The sequence below is a fragment of the Engystomops pustulosus genome, chromosome 7, assembly GCF_040894005.1.
Source record: "Engystomops pustulosus chromosome 7, aEngPut4.maternal, whole genome shotgun sequence".
NCBI lineage: Eukaryota > Metazoa > Chordata > Amphibia > Anura > Leptodactylidae > Engystomops > Engystomops pustulosus.
In genome coordinates this window covers 135,483,156-135,501,721 of record NC_092417.1, presented here as the reverse complement: position 1 = coordinate 135,501,721, position 18,566 = coordinate 135,483,156, and the positions used below count along the sequence as shown (strand labels likewise).

The following is an 18,566-nucleotide window of genomic DNA, read 5'->3' as shown; positions in this document are numbered from 1 at the left end:
GTTTTATGATCTTCCGAAAAGACAATGCAACTTTCTTCTAGAGAATCCTGTTCAGAAGGATATGACCATGGTTTTTAGTGGGGATGAAAACTTGAACATTTCACTTGTATATCAGACTAAATGACCACCACCATATGAATTCTAGATTGAAATATGTGATTTCATTTGTCTTTGCTTTAAATGGGTGTCTGCTGAACATGAGAATTCTTACATAAAATATTTCATAAGGATAACCAAAAGTTAAAAATTAAACTATGGTTTCACTGGGGATTGAACCCAGGACCTTCTGCGTGTAAAGCAGACGTGATGACCACTACACTATGAAACCCACCACAGGTCAGTTGGTTTGGATGACAGCTGCAGAAAATGGTTGTCCACTGATCTTTCAAAACACAATATAATTTTCTTCTAAAGAAACCTGTTCAAAAAGATGTGCTCATAAGTGATAAAAAGTAGGACAATCTAACTGTAAATCAGACAAATTGACTACTACCATATGAATTACAGATTGTAATATGTCATTTCAATTGTCTTTCGTTTAAATGGGTGGCCATGGAATTTGAGTATGCTTACATATAATTGTTTTTCAAAAATAACCAATGGTTAAAGATTAAGCCCTTGGTTTCACTGGGGATTGAACCCAGGACCTTCTGCGTGTAAAGCAGATGTGATGACCACTACACTATGAAACCCAACTTGTCCCTATGTTTTTCATTGACCGTTGCAGTACATGGGTGTCTCCTGATCATTCCAAAATCATACATTGTAATTTTCTTCAACAGACGCATGTTCAAAAGGATAATCCCATAGCAGATGTAATGACCACTTCCAAATAAATTATTGTTTGAAATGTGTCATTTCATTTCTTTTTCCTTCAAATGGGTATCTACAGAACATTAGAATGCTTCGAAAGAAAATTTATTGAGGATAACCAAGGGTTAATGACTCTGGCTTTCATTTGACTTAGGATAGATCTCAGGACATACTGAATGAAAAGCAGGTGTGATGACCACTACACTTTGAAACACAACACTTAAGCAGTGTTTTAATTGACCGTTGTTGTACACAGGTGTTTTATGATCTTCCGAAAAGACAATGCAACTTTCTTCTAGAGAATCCTGTTCAGAAGGATATGACCATGGTTTTTAGTGGGGATGAAAACTTGAACATTTCACTTGTATATCAGACTAAATGACCACCACCATATGAATTCTAGATTGAAATATGTGATTTCCTTTGTCTTTGCTTTAAATGGGTGTCTACTGAACATGAGAATTCTTACATAAAATATTTCATAAGGATAACCAAAAGTTAAAAATTAAACTATGGTTTCACTGGGGATTGAACCCAGGACCTTCTGTGTGTAAAGCAGACGTGATGACCACTACACTATGAAACCCACCACAGGTCAGTTGGTTTGGATGACAGCTGCAGAAAATGGTTGTCCACTGATCTTTCAAAACACAATATAATTTTCTTCTAAAGAAACCTGTTCAAAAAGATGTGCTCATAAGTGATAAAAAGTAGGACAATCTAACTGTAAATCAGACAAATTGACTACTACCATATGAATTATAGATTGTAATATGTCATTTCAATTGTCTTTCGTTTAAATGGGTGGCCATGGAATTTGAGTATGCTTACATACAATTGTTTTTTAAAAATAACCAATGGTTAAAGCTTAAGCCCTTGGTTTCACTGGGGATTGAACCCAGGACCTTCTGCATGTAAAGCAGATGTGATGACCACTACACTATGAAACCCAACTTGTCCCTATGTTTTTCATTGACCGTTGCAGTACATGGGTGTCTCCTGATCATTCCAAAATCATACATTGTAATTTTCTTCAACAGACGCATGTTCAAAAGGATAATCCCATAGTTTTGGTGGGGATCAAAGTGAAGAGCTTCCACTTGCAAAGCAGATGTAATGACCACTTCCAAATAAATTATTGTTTGAAATGTGTCATTTCATTTCTTTTTCCTTCAAATGGGTATCTACAGAACATTAGAATGCTTCGAAAGAAAATTTATTGAGGATAACCAAGGGTTAATGACTCTGGCTTTCATTTGACTTAGGATAGATCTCAGGACATACTGAATGAAAAGCAGGTGTGATGACCACTACACTTTGAAACACAACACTTAAGCAGTGTTTTAATTGACCGTTGTTGTACACAGGTGTTTTATGATCTTCCGAAAAGACAATGCAACTTTCTTCTAGAGAATCCTGTTCAGAAGGATATGACCATGGTTTTTAGTGGGGATGAAAACTTGAACATTTCACTTGTAAATCAGACTAAATGACCACCACCATATGAATTCTAGATTGAAATATGTGATTTCATTTGTCTTTGCTTTAAATGGGTGTCTACTGAACATGAGAATTCTTACATAAAATATTTCATAAGGATAACCAAAAGTTAAAAATTAAACTATGGTTTCACTGGGGATTGAACCCAGGACCTTCTGCGTGTAAAGCAGACGTGATGACCACTACACTATGAAACCCACCACAGATCAGTTGGATTGGATGACAGCTGCAGAAAACGGTTGTCCACTGATCTTTCAAAACACAATATAATTTTCTTCTAAAGAAACCTGTTCAAAAAGATGTGCTCATAAGTGATAAAAAGTAGGACAATCTAACTGTAAATCAGACAAATTGACTACTACCATATGAATTATAGATTGTAATATGTCATTTCAATTGTCTTTCGTTTAAATGGGTGGCCATGGAATTTGAGTATGCTTACATACAATTGTTTTTTAAAAATAACCAATGGTTAAAGCTTAAGCCCTTGGTTTCACTGGGGATTGAATCCAGGACCTTCTGCGTGTAAAGCAGATGTGATGACCACTACACTATGAAACCCAACTTGTCCCTATGTTTTTCATTGACCGTTGCAGTACATGGGTGTCTTCTGATGATTCCAAAATCATACATTGTAATTTTCTTCAACAAACGCATGTTCAAAAGGATAATCCCATAGTTTTGGTGGGGATCAAAGTGAAGAGCTTCCACTTGCAAAGCAGATGTAATGACCACTTCCAAATAAATTATTGTTTGAAATGTGTCATTTCATTTCTTTTTCCTTCAAATGGGTATCTACAGAACATTAGAATGCTTCGAAAGAAAATTTATTGAGGATAACCAAGGGTTAATGACTCTGGCTTTCATTTGACTTAGGATAGATCTCAGGACATACTGAATGAAAAGCAGGTGTGATGACCACTACACTTTGAAACACAACACTTAAGCAGTGTTTTAATTGACCGTTGTTGTACACAGGTGTTTTATGATCTTCCGAAAAGACAATGCAACTTTCTTCTAGAGAATCCTGTTCAGAAGGATATGACCATGGTTTTTAGTGGGGATGAAAACTTGAACATTTCACTTGTAAATCAGACTAAATGACCACCACCATATGAATTCTAGATTGAAATATGTGATTTCATTTGTCTTTGCTTTAAATGGGTGTCTACTGAACATGAGAATTCTTACATAAAATATTTCATAAGGATAACCAAAAGTTAAAAATTAAACTATGGTTTCACTGGGGATTGAACCCAGGACCTTGTGCGTGTAAAGCAGACTGATGACCACTACACTATGAAACCCACCACCGATCAGTTGGATTGGATGACAGCTGCAGAAAACGGTTGTCCACTGATCTTTCAAAACACAATATAATTTTCTTCTAAAGAAACCTGTTCAAAAAGATGTGCTCATAAGTGATAAAAAGTAGGACAATCTAACTGTAAATCAGACAAATTGACTACTACCATATGAATTATAGATTGTAATATGTCATTTCAATTGTCTTTCGTTTAAATGGGTGGCCATGGAATTTGAGTATGCTTACATACAATTGTTTTTTAAAAATAACCAATGGTTAAAGCTTAAGCCCTTGGTTTCACTGGGGATTGAACCCAGGACCTTCTGCGTGTAAAGCAGATGTGATGACCACTACACTATGAAACCCAACTTGTCCCTATGTTTTTCATTGACCGTTGCAGTACATGGGTGTCTCCTGATCATTCCAAAATCATACATTGTAATTTTCTTCAACAAACGCATGTTCAAAAGGATAATCCCATAGTTTTGGTGGGGATCAAAGTGAAGAGCTTCCACTTGCAAAGCAGATGTAATGACCACTTCCAAATAAATTATTGTTTGAAATGTGTCATTTCATTTCTTTTTCCTTCAAATGGGTATCTACAGAACATTAGAATGCTTCGAAAGAAAATTTATTGAGGATAACCAAGGGTTAATGACTCTGGCTTTCATTTGACTTAGGATAGATCTCAGGACATACTGAATGAAAAGCAGGTGTGATGACTACTACACTTTGAAACACAACACTTAAGCAGTGTTTTAATTGACCGTTGTTGTACACAGGTGTTTTATGATCTTCCGAAAAGACAATGCAACTTTCTTCTAGAGAATCCTGTTCAGAAGGATATGACCATGGTTTTTAGTGGGGATGAAAACTTGAACATTTCACTTGTAAATCAGACTAAATGACCACCACCATATGAATTCTAGATTGAAATATGTGATTTCATTTGTCTTTGCTTTAAATGGGTGTCTACTGAACATGAGAATTCTTACATAAAATATTTCATAAGGATAACCAAAAGTTAAAAATTAAACTATGGTTTCAATGGGGATTGAACCCAGGACCTTCTGTGTGTAAAGCAGACGTGATGACCACTACACTATGAAACCCACCACAGGTCAGTTGGTTTGGATGACAGCTGCAGAAAACGGTTGTCCACTGATCTTTCAAAACACAATATAATTTTCTTATAAAGAAACCTGTTCAAAAAGATGTGCTCATAAGTGATAAAAAGTAGGACAATCTAACTGTAAATCAGACAAATTGACTGCTACCATATGAATTACAGATTGTAATATGTCATTTCAATTGTCTTTCGTTTAAATGGGTGGCCATGGAATTTGAGTATGCTTACATATAATTGTTTTTCAAAAATAACCAATGGTTAAAGCTTAAGCCCTTGGTTTCACTGGGGATTGAACCCAGGACCTTCTGCGTGTAAAGCAGATGTGATGACCACTACACTATGAAACCCAACTTGTCCCTATGTTTTTCATTGACCGTTGCAGTACATGGGTGTCTCCTGATCATTCCAAAATCATACATTGTAATTTTCTTCAACAGACGCATGTTCAAAAGGATAATCCCATAGCAGATGTAATGACCACTTCCAAATAAATTATTGTTTGAAATGTGTCATTTCATTTCTTTTTCCTTCAAATGGGTATCTACAGAACATTAGAATGCTTCGAAAGAAAATTTATTGAGGATAACCAAGGGTTAATGACTCTGGCTTTCATTTGACTTAGGATAGATCTCAGGACATACTGAATGAAAAGCAGGTGTGATGACCACTACACTTTGAAACACAACACTTAAGCAGTGTTTTAATTGACCGTTGTTGTACACAGGTGTTTTATGATCTTCCGAAAAGACAATGCAACTTTCTTCTAGAGAATCCTGTTCAGAAGGATATGACCATGGTTTTTAGTGGGGATGAAAACTTGAACATTTCACTTGTATATCAGACCAAATGACCACCACCATATGAATTCTAGATTGAAATATGTGATTTCATTTGTCTTTGCTTTAAATGGGTGTCTACTGAACATGAGAATTCTTACATAAAATATTTCATAAGGATAACCAAAAGTTAAAAATTAAACTATGGTTTCACTGGGGATTGAACCCAGGACCTTCTGTGTGTAAAGCAGACGTAATGACCACTACACTATGAAACCCACCACAGGTCAGTTGGTTTGGATGACAGCTGCAGAAAATGGTTGTCCACTGATCTTTCAAAACACAATATAATTTTCTTCTAAAGAAACCTGTTCAAAAAGATGTGCTCATAAGTGATAAAAAGTAGGACAATCTAACTGTAAATCAGACAAATTGACTGCTACCATATGAATTACAGATTGTAATATGTCATTTCAATTGTCTTTCGTTTAAATGGGTGGCCATGGAATTTGAGTATGCTTACATATAATTGTTTTTCAAAAATAACCAACGGTTAAAGATTAAGCCCTTGGTTTCACTGGGGATTGAACCCAGGACCTTCTGCGTGTAAAGCAGATGTGATGACCACTACACTATGAAACCCAACTTGTCCCTATGTTTTTCATTGACCGTTGCAGTACATGGGTGTCTCCTGATCATTCCAAAATCATACATTGTAATTTTCTTCAACAGACGCATGTTCAAAAGGATAATCCCATAGTTTTGGTGGGGATCAAAGTGAAGAGCTTCCACTTGCAAAGCAGATGTAATGACCACTTCCAAATAAATTATTGTTTGAAATGTGTCATTTCATTTCTTTTTCCTTCAAATGGGTATCTACAGAACATTAGAATGCTTCGAAAGAAAATTTATTGAGGATAACCAAGGGTTAATGACTCTGGCTTTCATTTGACTTAGGATAGATCTCAGGACATACTGAATGAAAAGCAGGTGTGATGACCACTACACTTTGAAACACAACACTTAAGCAGTGTTTTAATTGACCGTTGTTGTACACAGGTGTTTTATGATCTTCCGAAAAGACAATGCAACTTTCTTCTAGAGAATCCTGTTCAGAAGGATATGACCATGGTTTTAAGTGGGGATGAAAACTTGAACATTTCACTTGTATATGAGACTAAATGACCACCACCATATGAATTCTAGATTGAAATATGTGATTTCATTTGTCTTTGCTTTAAATGGGTGTCTACTGAACATGAGAATTCTTACATAAAATATTTCATAAGGATAACCAAAAGTTAAAAATTAAACTATGGTTTCACTGGGGATTGAACCCAGGACCTTCTGTGTGTAAAGCAGACGTGATGACCACTACACTATGAAACCCACCATAGGTCAGTTGGTTTGCATGACTGCTGCAGAAAATGGTTGTCCACTGATCTTTCAAAACACAATATAATTTTCTTCTAAAGAAACCTGTTCAAAAAGATGTGCTCATAAGTGATAAAAAGTAGGACAATCTAACTGTAAATCAGACAAATTGACTGCTACCATATGAATTACAGATTGTAATATGTCATTTCAATTGTCTTTCGTTTAAATGGGTGGCCATGGAATTTGAGTATGCTTACATATAATTGTTTTTCAAAAATAACCAATGGTTAAAGCTTAAGCCCTTGGTTTCACTGGGGATTGAACCCAGGACCTTCTGCGTGTAAAGCAGAAGTGATGACCACTACACTATGAAACCCAACTTGTCCCTATGTTTTTAATTGACCGTTGCAGTACATGGGTGTCTCCTGATCATTCCAAAATCATACATTGTAATTTTCTTCAACAGACGCATGTTCAAAAGGATAATCCCATAGTTTTGGTGGGGATCAAAGTGAAGAGCTTCCACTTGCAAAGCAGATGTAATGACCACTTCCAAATAAATTATTGTTTGAAATGTGTCATTTCATTTCTTTTTCCTTCAAATGGGTATCTACAGAACATTAGAATGCTTCGAAAGAAAATTTATTGAGGATAACCAAGGGTTAATGACTCTGGCTTTCATTTGACTTAGGATAGATCTCAGGACATACTGAATGAAAAGCAGGTGTGATGACCACTACACTTTGAAACACAACACTTAAGCAGTGTTTTAATTGACCGTTGTTGTACACAGGTGTTTTATGATCTTCCGAAAAGACAATGCAACTTTCTTCTAGAGAATCCTGTTCAGAAGGATATGACCATGGTTTTTAGTGGGGATGAAAACTTGAACATTTCACTTGTAAATCAGACTAAATGACCACCACCATATGAATTCTAGATTGAAATATGTGATTTCATTTGTCTTTGCTTTAAATGGGTGTCTACTGAACATGAGAATTCTTACATAAAATATTTCATAAGGATAACCAAAAGTTAAAAATTAAACTATGGTTTCACTGGGGATTGAACCCAGGACCTTCTGCGTGTAAAGCAGACGTGATGACCACTACACTATGAAACCCACCACAGATCAGTTGGATTGGATGACAGCTGCAGAAAACGGTTGTCCACTGATCTTTCAAAACACAATATAATTTTCTTCTAAAGAAACCTGTTCAAAAAGATGTGCTCATAAGTGATAAAAAGTAGGACAATCTAACTGTAAATCAGACAAATTGACTACTACCATATGAATTATAGATTGTAATATGTCATTTCAATTGTCTTTCGTTTAAATGGGTGGCCATGGAATTTGAGTATGCTTACATACAATTGTTTTTTAAAAATAACCAATGGTTAAAGCTTAAGCCCTTGGTTTCACTGGAGATTGAATCCAGGACCTTCTGCGTGTAAAGCAGATGTGATGACCACTACACTATGAAACCCAACTTGTCCCTATGTTTTTCATTGACCGTTGCAGTACATGGGTGTCTTCTGATGATTCCAAAATCATACATTGTAATTTTCTTCAACAAACGCATGTTCAAAAGGATAATCCCATAGTTTTGGTGGGGATCAAAGTGAAGAGCTTCCACTTGCAAAGCAGATGTAATGACCACTTCCAAATAAATTATTGTTTGAAATGTGTCATTTCATTTCTTTTTCCTTCAAATGGGTATCTACAGAACATTAGAATGCTTCGAAAGAAAATTTATTGAGGATAACCAAGGGTTAATGACTCTGGCTTTCATTTGACTTAGGATAGATCTCAGGACATACTGAATGAAAAGCAGGTGTGATGACCACTACACTTTGAAACACAACACTTAAGCAGTGTTTTAATTGACCGTTGTTGTACACAGGTGTTTTATGATCTTCCGAAAAGACAATGCAACTTTCTTCTAGAGAATCCTGTTCAGAAGGATATGACCATGGTTTTTAGTGGGGATGAAAACTTGAACATTTCACTTGTATATCAGACTAAATGACCACCACCATATGAATTCTAGATTGAAATATGTGATTTCATTTGTCTTTGCTTTAAATGGGTGTCTGCTGAACATGAGAATTCTTACATAAAATATTTCATAAGGATAACCAAAAGTTAAAAATTAAACTATGGTTTCACTGGGGATTGAACCCAGGACCTTCTGCGTGTAAAGCAGACGTGATGACCACTACACTGTGAAACCCACCACAGGTCAGTTGGTTTGGATGACAGCTGCAGAAAATGGTTGTCCACTGATCTTTCAAAACACAATATAATTTTCTTCTAAAGAAACCTGTTCAAAAAGATGTGCTCATAAGTGCTAAAAAGTAGGACAATCTAACTGTAAATCAGACAAATTGACTGCTACCATATGAATTACAGATTGTAATATGTCATTTCAATTGTCTTTCGTTTAAATGGGTGGCCATGGAATTTGAGTATGCTTACATATAATTGTTTTTCAAAAATAACCAATGGTTAAAGATTAAGCCCTTGGTTTCTCTGGGGATTGAACCCAGGACCTTCTGCGTGTAAAGCAGATGTGAAGACCACTACACTATGAAACCCAACTTGTCCCTATGTTTTTCATTGACCGTTGCAGTACATGGGTGTCTCCTGATCATTCCAAAATCATACATTGTAATTTTCTTCAACAAACGCATGTTCAAAAGGATAATCCCATAGTTTTGGTGGGGATCAAAGTGAAGAGCTTCCACTTGCAAAGCAGATGTAATGACCACTTCCAAATAAATTATTGTTTGAAATGTGTCATTTCATTTCTTTTTCCTTCAAATGGGTATCTACAGAACATTAGAATGCTTCGAAAGAAAATTTATTGAGGATAACCAAGGGTTAATGACTCTGGCTTTCATTTGACTTAGGATAGATCTCAGGACATACTGAATGAAAAGCAGGTGTGATGACCACTACACTTTGAAACACAACACTTAAGCAGTGTTTTAATTGACCGTTGTTGTACACAGGTGTTTTATGATCTTCCGAAAAGACAATGCAACTTTCTTCTAGAGAATCCTGTTCAGAAGGATATGACCATGGTTTTTAGTGGGGATGAAAACTTGAACATTTCACTTGTATATCAGACTAAATGACCACCACCATATGAATTCTAGATTGAAATATGTGATTTCATTTGTCTTTGCTTTAAATGGGTGTCTACTGAACATGAGAATTCTTACATAAAATATTTCATAAGGATAACCAAAAGTTAAAAATTAAACTATGGTTTCACTGGGGATTGAACCCAGGACCTTCTGTGTGTAAAGCAGACGTGATGAACACTACACTATGAAACCCACCACAGGTCAGTTGGTTTGGATGACAGCTGCAGAAAATGGTTGTCCACTGATCTTTCAAAACACAATATAATTTTCTTCTAAAGAAACCTGTTCAAAAAGATGTGCTCATAAGTGATAAAAAGTAGGACAATCTAACTGTAAATCAGACAAATTGACTACTACCATATGAATTATAGATTGTAATATGTCATTTCAATTGTCTTTCGTTTAAATGGGTGGCCATGGAATTTGAGTATGCTTACATACAATTGTTTTTTAAAAATAACCAATGGTTAAAGCTTAAGCCCTTGGTTTCACTGGGGATTGAACCCAGGACCTTCTGCATGTAAAGCAGATGTGATGACCACTACACTATGAAACCCAACTTGTCCCTATGTTTTTCATTGACCGTTGCAGTACATGGGTGTCTCCTGATCATTCCAAAATCATACATTGTAATTTTCTTCAACAGACGCATGTTCAAAAGGATAATCCCATAGCAGATGTAATGACCACTTCCAAATAAATTATTGTTTGAAATGTGTCATTTCATTTCTTTTTCCTTCAAATGGGTATCTACAGAACATTAGAATGCTTCGAAAGAAAATTTATTGAGGATAACCAAGGGTTAATGACTCTGGCTTTCATTTGACTTAGGATAGATCTCAGGACATACTGAATGAAAAGCAGGTGTGATGACCACTACACTTTGAAACACAACACTTAAGCAGTGTTTTAATTGACCGTTGTTGTACACAGGTGTTTTATGATCTTCCGAAAAGACAATGCAACTTTCTTCTAGAGAATCCTGTTCAGAAGGATATGACCATGGTTTTTAGTGGGGATGAAAACTTGAACATTTCACTTGTATATCAGACTAAATGACCACCACCATATGAATTCTAGATTGAAATATGTGATTTCATTTGTCTTTGCTTTAAATGGGTGTCTGCTGAACATGAGAATTCTTACATAAAATATTTCATAAGGATAACCAAAAGTTAAAAATTAAACTATGGTTTCACTGGGGATTGAACCCAGGACCTTCTGCGTGTAAAGCAGACGTGATGACCACTACACTATGAAACCCACCACAGGTCAGTTGGTTTGGATGACAGCTGCAGAAAATGGTTGTCCACTGATCTTTCAAAACACAATATAATTTTCTTCTAAAGAAACCTGTTCAAAAAGATGTGCTCATAAGTGATAAAAAGTAGGACAATCTAACTGTAAATCAGACAAATTGACTGCTACCATATGAATTACAGATTGTAATATGTCATTTCAATTGTCTTTCGTTTAAATGGGTGGCCATGGAATTTGAGTATGCTTACATATAATTGTTTTTCAAAAATAACCAACGGTTAAAGATTAAGCCCTTGGTTTCACTGGGGATTGAACCCAGGACCTTCTGCGTGTAAAGCAGATGTGATGACCACTACACTATGAAACCCAACTTGTCCCTATGTTTTTCATTGACCGTTGCAGTACATGGGTGTCTCCTGATCATTCCAAAATCATACATTGTAATTTTCTTCAACAGACGCATGTTCAAAAGGATAATCCCATAGTTTTGGTGGGGATCAAAGTGAAGAGCTTCCACTTGCAAAGCAGATGTAATGACCACTTCCAAATAAATTATTGTTTGAAATGTGTCATTTCATTTCTTTTTCCTTCAAATGGGTATCTACAGAACATTAGAATGCTTCGAAAGAAAATTTATTGAGGATAACCAAGGGTTAATGACTCTGGCTTTCATTTGACTTAGGATAGATCTCAGGACATACTGAATGAAAAGCAGGTGTGATGACCACTACACTTTGAAACACAACACTTAAGCAGTGTTTTAATTGACCGTTGTTGTACACAGGTGTTTTATGATCTTCCGAAAAGACAATGCAACTTTCTTCTAGAGAATCCTGTTCAGAAGGATATGACCATGGTTTTTAGTGGGGATGAAAACTTGAACATTTCACTTGTAAATCAGACTAAATGACCACCACCATATGAATTCTAGATTGAAATATGTGATTTCATTTGTCCTTGCTTTAAATGGGTGTCTACTGAACATGAGAATTCTTACATAAAATATTTCATAAGGATAACCAAAAGTTAAAAATTAAACTATGGTTTCACTGGGGATTGAACCCAGGACCTTCTGCGTGTAAAGCAGACGTGATGACCACTACACTATGAAACCCACCACCGATCAGTTGAATTGGATGACAGCTGCAGAAAACGGTTGTCCACTGATCTTTCAAAACACAATATAATTTTCTTCTAAAGAAACCTGTTCAAAAAGATGTGCTCATAAGTGATAAAAAGTAGGACAATCTAACTGTAAATCAGACAAATTGACTACTACCATATGAATTATAGATTGTAATATGTCATTTCAATTGTCTTTCGTTTAAATGGGTGGCCATGGAATTTGAGTATGCTTACATACAATTGTTTTTTAAAAATAACCAATGGTTAAAGCTTAAGCGCTTGGTTTCACTGGGGATTGAACCCAGGACCTTCTGCATGTAAAGCAGATGTGATGACCACTACACTATGAAACCCAACTTGTCCCTATGTTTTTCATTGACCGTTGCAGTACATGGGTGTCTCCTGATCATTCCAAAATCATACATTGTAATTTTCTTCAACAGACGCATGTTCAAAAGGATAATCCCATAGCAGATGTAATGACCACTTCCAAATAAATTATTGTTTGAAATGTGTCATTTCATTTCTTTTTCCTTCAAATGGGTATCTACAGAACATTAGAATGCTTCGAAAGAAAATTTATTGAGGATAACCAAGGGTTAATGACTCTGGCTTTCATTTGACTTAGGATAGATCTCAGGACATACTGAATGAAAAGCAGGTGTGATGACCACTACACTTTGAAACACAACACTTAAGCAGTGTTTTAATTGACCGTTGTTGTACACAGGTGTTTTATGATCTTCCGAAAAGACAATGCAACTTTCTTCTAGAGAATCCTGTTCAGAAGGATATGACCATGGTTTTTAGTGGGGATGAAAACTTGAACATTTCACTTGTAAATCAGACTAAATGACCACCACCATATGAATTCTAGATTGAAATATGTGATTTCATTTGTCTTTGCTTTAAATGGGTGTCTACTGAACATGAGAATTCTTACATAAAATATTTCATAAGGATAACCAAAAGTTAAAAATTAAACTATGGTTTCACTGGAGATTGAACCCAGGACCTTCTGCGTGTAATCAGACGTGATGACCACTACACTATGAAACCCACCACAGATCAGTTGGATTGGATGACAGCTGCAGAAAACGGTTGTCCACTGATCTTTCAAAACACAATATAATTTTCTTCTAAAGAAACCTGTTCAAAAAGATGTGCTCATAAGTGATAAAAAGTAGGACAATCTAACTGTAAATCAGACAAATTGACTACTACCATATGAATTATAGATTGTAATATGTCATTTCAATTGTCTTTCGTTTAAATGGGTGGCCATGGAATTTGAGTATGCTTACATACAATTGTTTTTTAAAAATAACCAATGGTTAAAACTTAAGCGCTTGGTTTCACTGGGGATTGAACCCAGGACCTTCTGCGTGTAAAGCAGATGTGATGACCACTACACTATGAAACCCAACTTGTCCCTATGTTTTTCATTGACCGTTGCAGTACATGGGTGTCTCCTGATCATTCCAAAATCATACATTGTAATTTTCTTCAACAGACGCATGTTCAAAAGGATAATCCCATAGCAGATGTAATGACCACTTCCAAATAAATTATTGTTTGAAATGTGTCATTTCATTTCTTTTTCCTTCAAATGGGTATCTACAGAACATTAGAATGCTTCGAAAGAAAATTTATTGAGGATAACCAAGGGTTAATGACTCTGGCTTTCATTTGACTTAGGATAGATCTCAGGACATACTGAATGAAAAGCAGGTGTGATGACCACTACACTTTGAAACACAACACTTAAGCAGTGTTTTAATTGACCGTTGTTGTACACAGGTGTTTTATGATCTTCCGAAAAGACAATGCAACTTTCTTCTAGAGAATCCTGTTCAGAAGGATATGACCATGGTTTTAAGTGGGGATGAAAACTTGAACATTTCACTTGTATATCAGACTAAATGACCACCACCATATGAATTCTAGATTGAAATATGTGATTTCATTTGTCTTTGCTTTAAATGGGTGTCTACTGAACATGAGAATTCTTACATAAAATATTTCATAAGGATAACCAAAAGTTAAAAATTAAACTATGGTTTCACTGGGGATTGAACCCAGGACCTTCTGTGTGTAAAGCAGACGTGATGACCACTACACTATGAAACCCACCACAGGTCAGTTGGTTTGGATGACAGCTGCAGAAAATGGTTGTCCACTGATCTTTCAAAACACAATATAATTTTCTTCTAAAGAAACCTGTTCAAAAAGATGTGCTCATAAGTGATAAAAAGTAGGACAATCTAACTGTAAATCAGACAAATTGACTGCTACCATATGAATTACAGATTGTAATATGTCATTTCAATTGTCTTTCGTTTAAATGGGTGGCCATGGAATTTGAGTATGCTTACATATAATTGTTTTTCAAAAATAACCAATGGTTAAAGATTAAGCCCTTGGTTTCACTAGGGATTGAACCCAGGACCTTCTGCGTGTAAAGCAGATGTGATGACCACTACACTATGAAACCCAACTTGTCCCTATGTTTTTCATTGACTGTTGCAGTACATGGGTGTCTCCTGATCATTCCAAAATCATACATTGTAATTTTCTTCAACAGACGCATGTTCAAAAGGATAATCCCATAGCAGATGTAATGACCACTTCCAAATAAATTATTGTTTGAAATGTGTCATTTCATTTCTTTTTCCTTCAAATGGGTATCTACAGAACATTAGAATGCTTTGAAAGAAAATTTATTGAGGATAACCAAGGGTTAATGACTCTGGCTTTCATTTGACTTAGGATAGAACTCAGGACATACTGAATGAAAAGCAGGTGTGATGACCACTACACTTTGAAACACAACACTTAAGCAGTGTTTTAATTGACCGTTGTTGTACACAGGTGTTTTATGATCTTCCGAAAAGACAATGCAACTTTCTTCTAGAGAATCCTGTTCAGAAGGATATGACCATGGTTTTTAGTGGGGATGAAAACTTGAACATTTCACTTGTATATCAGACTAAATGACCACCACCATATGAATTCTAGATTGAAATATGTGATTTCATTTGTCTTTGCTTTAAATGGGTGTCTACTGAACATGAGAATTCTTACATAAAATATTTCATAAGTATAACCAAAAGTTAAAAATTAAACTATGGTTTCACTGGGGATTGAACCCAGGACCTTCTGTGTGTAAAGCAGATGTGATGACCACTACACTATGAAACCCACCACAGGTCAGTTGGTTTGGATGACAGCTGCAGAAAATGGTTGTCCACTGATCTTTCAAAACACAATATAATTTTCTTCTAAAGAAACCTGTTCAAAAAGATGTGCTCATAAGTGATAAAAAGTAGGACAATCTAACTGTAAATCAGACAAATTGACTGCTACCATATGAATTACAGATTGTAATATGTCATTTCAATTGTCTTTCGTTTAAATGGGTGGCCATGGAATTTGAGTATGCTTACATATAATTGTTTTTCAAAAATAACCAATGGTTAAAGATTAAGCCCTTGGTTTCACTGGAGATTGAACCCAGGACCTTCTGCGTGTAAAGCAGATGTGATGACCACTACACTATGAAACCCAACTTGTCCCTATGTTTTTCATTGACCGTTGCAGTACATGGGTGTCTCCTGATCATTCCAAAATCATACATTGTAATTTTCTTCAACAGACGCATGTTCAAAAGGATAATCCCATAGTTTTGGTGGGGATCAAAGTGAAGAGCTTCCACTTGCAAAGCAGATGTAATGACCACTTCCAAATAAATTATTGTTTGAAATGTGTCATTTCATTTCTTTTTCCTTCAAATGGGTATCTACAGAACATTAGAATGCTTCGAAAGAAAATTTATTGAGGATAACCAAGGGTTAATGACTCTGGCTTTCATTTGACTTAGGATAGATCTCAGGACATACTGAATGAAAAGCAGGTGTGATGACCACTACACTTTGAAACACAACACTTAAGCAGTGTTTTAATTGACCGTTGTTGTACACAGGTGTTTTATGATCTTCCGAAAAGACAATGCAACTTTCTTCTAGAGAATCCTGTTCAGAAGGATATGACCATGGTTTTTAGTGGGGATGAAAACTTGAACATTTCACTTGTAAATCAGACTAAATGACCACCACCATATGAATTCTAGATTGAAATATGTGATTTCATTTGTCTTTGCTTTAAATGGGTGTCTACTGAACATGAGAATTCTTACATAAAATATTTCATAAGGATAACCAAAGTTAAAAATTAAACTATGGTTTCACGGGGGATTGAACCCAGGACCTTCTGTGTGTAAAGCAGACGTGATGACCACTACACTATGAAACCCACCACAGGTCAGTTGGTTTGGATGACAGCTGCAGAAAACGGTTGTCCACTGATCTTTCAAAACACAATATAATTTTCTTCTAAAGAAACCTGTTCAAAAAGATGTGCTCATAAGTGATAAAAAGTAGGACAATCTAACTGTAAATCAGACAAATTGACTGCTACCATATGAATTACAGATTGTAATATGTCATTTCAATTGTCTTTCGTTTAAATGGGTGGCCATGGAATTTGAGTATGCTTACATATAATTGTTTTTCAAAAATAACCAATGGTTAAAGATTAAGCCCTTGGTTTCACTGGGGATTGAACCCAGGACCTTCTGCGTGTAAAGCAGATGTGATGACCACTACACTATGAAACCCAACTTGTCCTTATGTTCTTCATTGACCGTTGCAGTACATGGGTGTCTCCTGATCATTCCAAAATCATACATTGTAATTTTCTTCAACAGACGCATGTTCAAAAGGATAATCCCATAGCAGATGTAATGACCACTTCCAAATAAATTATTGTTTGAAATGTGTAATTTCATTTCTTTTTCCTTCAAATGGGTATCTACAGAACATTAGAATGCTTCGAAAGAAAATTTATTGAGGATAACCAAGGGTTAATGACTCTGGCTTTCATTTGACTTAGGATAGATCTCAGGACATACTGAATGAAAAGCAGGTGTGATGACCACTACACTTTGAAACACAACACTTAAGCAGTGTTTTAATTGACCGTTGTTGTACACAGGTGTTTTATGATCTTCCGAAAAGACAATGCAACTTTCTTCTAGAGAATCCTGTTCAGAAGGATATGACCATGGTTTTTAGTGGGGATGAAAACTTGAACATTTCACTTGTAAATCAGACTAAATGACCACCACCATATGAATTCTAGATTGAAATATGTGATTTCATTTGTCTTTGCTTTAAATGGGTGTCTACTGAACATGAGAATTCTTACATAAAATATTTCATAAGGATAACCAAAGTTAAAAATTAAACTATGGTTTCACGGGGGATTGAACCCAGGACCTTCTGTGTGTAAAGCAGACGTGATGACCACTACACTATGAAACCCACCACAGGTCAGTTGGTTTGGATGACAGCTGCAGAAAACGGTTGTCCACTGATCTTTCAAAACACAATATAATTTTCTTCTAAAGAAACCTGTTCAAAAAGATGTGCTCATAAGTGATAAAAAGTAGGACAATCTAACTGTAAATCAGACAAATTGACTGCTACCATATGAATTACAGATTGTAATATGTCATTTCAATTGTCTTTCGTTTAAATGGGTGGCCATGGAATTTGAGTATGCTTACATATAATTGTTTTTCAAAAATAACCAATGGTTAAAGATTAAGCCCTTGGTTTCACTGGAGATTGAACCCAGGACCTTCTGCGTGTAAAGCAGATGTGATGACCACTACACTATGAAACCCAACTTGTCCCTATGTTTTTCATTGACCGTTGCAGTACATGGGTGTCTCCTGATCATTCCAAAATCATACATTGTAATTTTCTTCAACAGACGCATGTTCAAAAGGATAATCCCATAGTTTTGGTGGGGATCAAAGTGAAGAGCTTCCACTTGCAAAGCAGATGTAATGACCACTTCCAAATAAATTATTGTTTGAAATGTGTCATTTCATTTCTTTTTCCTTCAAATGGGTATCTACAGAACATTAGAATGCTTCGAAAGAAAATTTATTGAGGATAACCAAGGGTTAATGACTCTGGCTTTCATTTGACTTAGGATAGATCTCAGGACATACTGAATGAAAAGCAGGTGTGATGACCACTACACTTTGAAACACAACACT

At 35.7% G+C, this 18,566-nt stretch overlaps 16 non-coding genes across 16 annotated transcripts; all 16 read right to left on the bottom strand.

Moving 5' to 3' along the window:
- Nucleotides 1-255: 255 nt before the first annotated feature.
- Nucleotides 256-328, bottom strand: TRNAV-UAC (transfer RNA valine (anticodon UAC)). Its single transcript has one exon. It is a non-coding gene; the product is annotated as a tRNA-Val (tRNA).
- Nucleotides 329-619: 291 nt separating this feature from the next.
- Nucleotides 620-692, bottom strand: TRNAV-UAC (transfer RNA valine (anticodon UAC)). Its single transcript has one exon. It is a non-coding gene; the product is annotated as a tRNA-Val (tRNA).
- A 998-nt stretch (nt 693-1,690) lies between these two features.
- On the bottom strand, nt 1,691-1,763 carry TRNAV-UAC (transfer RNA valine (anticodon UAC)). Its single transcript has one exon. It is a non-coding gene; the product is annotated as a tRNA-Val (tRNA).
- A 674-nt stretch (nt 1,764-2,437) lies between these two features.
- Nucleotides 2,438-2,510, bottom strand: TRNAV-UAC (transfer RNA valine (anticodon UAC)). Its single transcript has one exon. It is a non-coding gene; the product is annotated as a tRNA-Val (tRNA).
- A 1,401-nt stretch (nt 2,511-3,911) lies between these two features.
- TRNAV-UAC (transfer RNA valine (anticodon UAC)) lies at nt 3,912-3,984 on the bottom strand. The gene has a single exon. It is a non-coding gene; the product is annotated as a tRNA-Val (tRNA).
- A 1,038-nt stretch (nt 3,985-5,022) lies between these two features.
- On the bottom strand, nt 5,023-5,095 carry TRNAV-UAC (transfer RNA valine (anticodon UAC)). Its single transcript has one exon. It is a non-coding gene; the product is annotated as a tRNA-Val (tRNA).
- Nucleotides 5,096-6,093: 998 nt separating this feature from the next.
- TRNAV-UAC (transfer RNA valine (anticodon UAC)) lies at nt 6,094-6,166 on the bottom strand. The gene has a single exon. It is a non-coding gene; the product is annotated as a tRNA-Val (tRNA).
- Nucleotides 6,167-7,204: 1,038 nt separating this feature from the next.
- On the bottom strand, nt 7,205-7,277 carry TRNAV-UAC (transfer RNA valine (anticodon UAC)). Its single transcript has one exon. It is a non-coding gene; the product is annotated as a tRNA-Val (tRNA).
- Nucleotides 7,278-7,951: 674 nt separating this feature from the next.
- TRNAV-UAC (transfer RNA valine (anticodon UAC)) lies at nt 7,952-8,024 on the bottom strand. Its single transcript has one exon. It is a non-coding gene; the product is annotated as a tRNA-Val (tRNA).
- Nucleotides 8,025-10,537: 2,513 nt separating this feature from the next.
- On the bottom strand, nt 10,538-10,610 carry TRNAV-UAC (transfer RNA valine (anticodon UAC)). Its single transcript has one exon. It is a non-coding gene; the product is annotated as a tRNA-Val (tRNA).
- A 634-nt stretch (nt 10,611-11,244) lies between these two features.
- TRNAV-UAC (transfer RNA valine (anticodon UAC)) lies at nt 11,245-11,317 on the bottom strand. The gene has a single exon. It is a non-coding gene; the product is annotated as a tRNA-Val (tRNA).
- Nucleotides 11,318-11,608: 291 nt separating this feature from the next.
- TRNAV-UAC (transfer RNA valine (anticodon UAC)) lies at nt 11,609-11,681 on the bottom strand. The gene has a single exon. It is a non-coding gene; the product is annotated as a tRNA-Val (tRNA).
- Nucleotides 11,682-12,355: 674 nt separating this feature from the next.
- On the bottom strand, nt 12,356-12,428 carry TRNAV-UAC (transfer RNA valine (anticodon UAC)). Its single transcript has one exon. It is a non-coding gene; the product is annotated as a tRNA-Val (tRNA).
- Nucleotides 12,429-12,719: 291 nt separating this feature from the next.
- TRNAV-UAC (transfer RNA valine (anticodon UAC)) lies at nt 12,720-12,792 on the bottom strand. Its single transcript has one exon. It is a non-coding gene; the product is annotated as a tRNA-Val (tRNA).
- A 997-nt stretch (nt 12,793-13,789) lies between these two features.
- Nucleotides 13,790-13,862, bottom strand: TRNAV-UAC (transfer RNA valine (anticodon UAC)). Its single transcript has one exon. It is a non-coding gene; the product is annotated as a tRNA-Val (tRNA).
- Nucleotides 13,863-17,041: 3,179 nt separating this feature from the next.
- Nucleotides 17,042-17,114, bottom strand: TRNAV-UAC (transfer RNA valine (anticodon UAC)). Its single transcript has one exon. It is a non-coding gene; the product is annotated as a tRNA-Val (tRNA).
- Between the last annotated feature and the right edge of the window lie 1,452 nt (nt 17,115-18,566).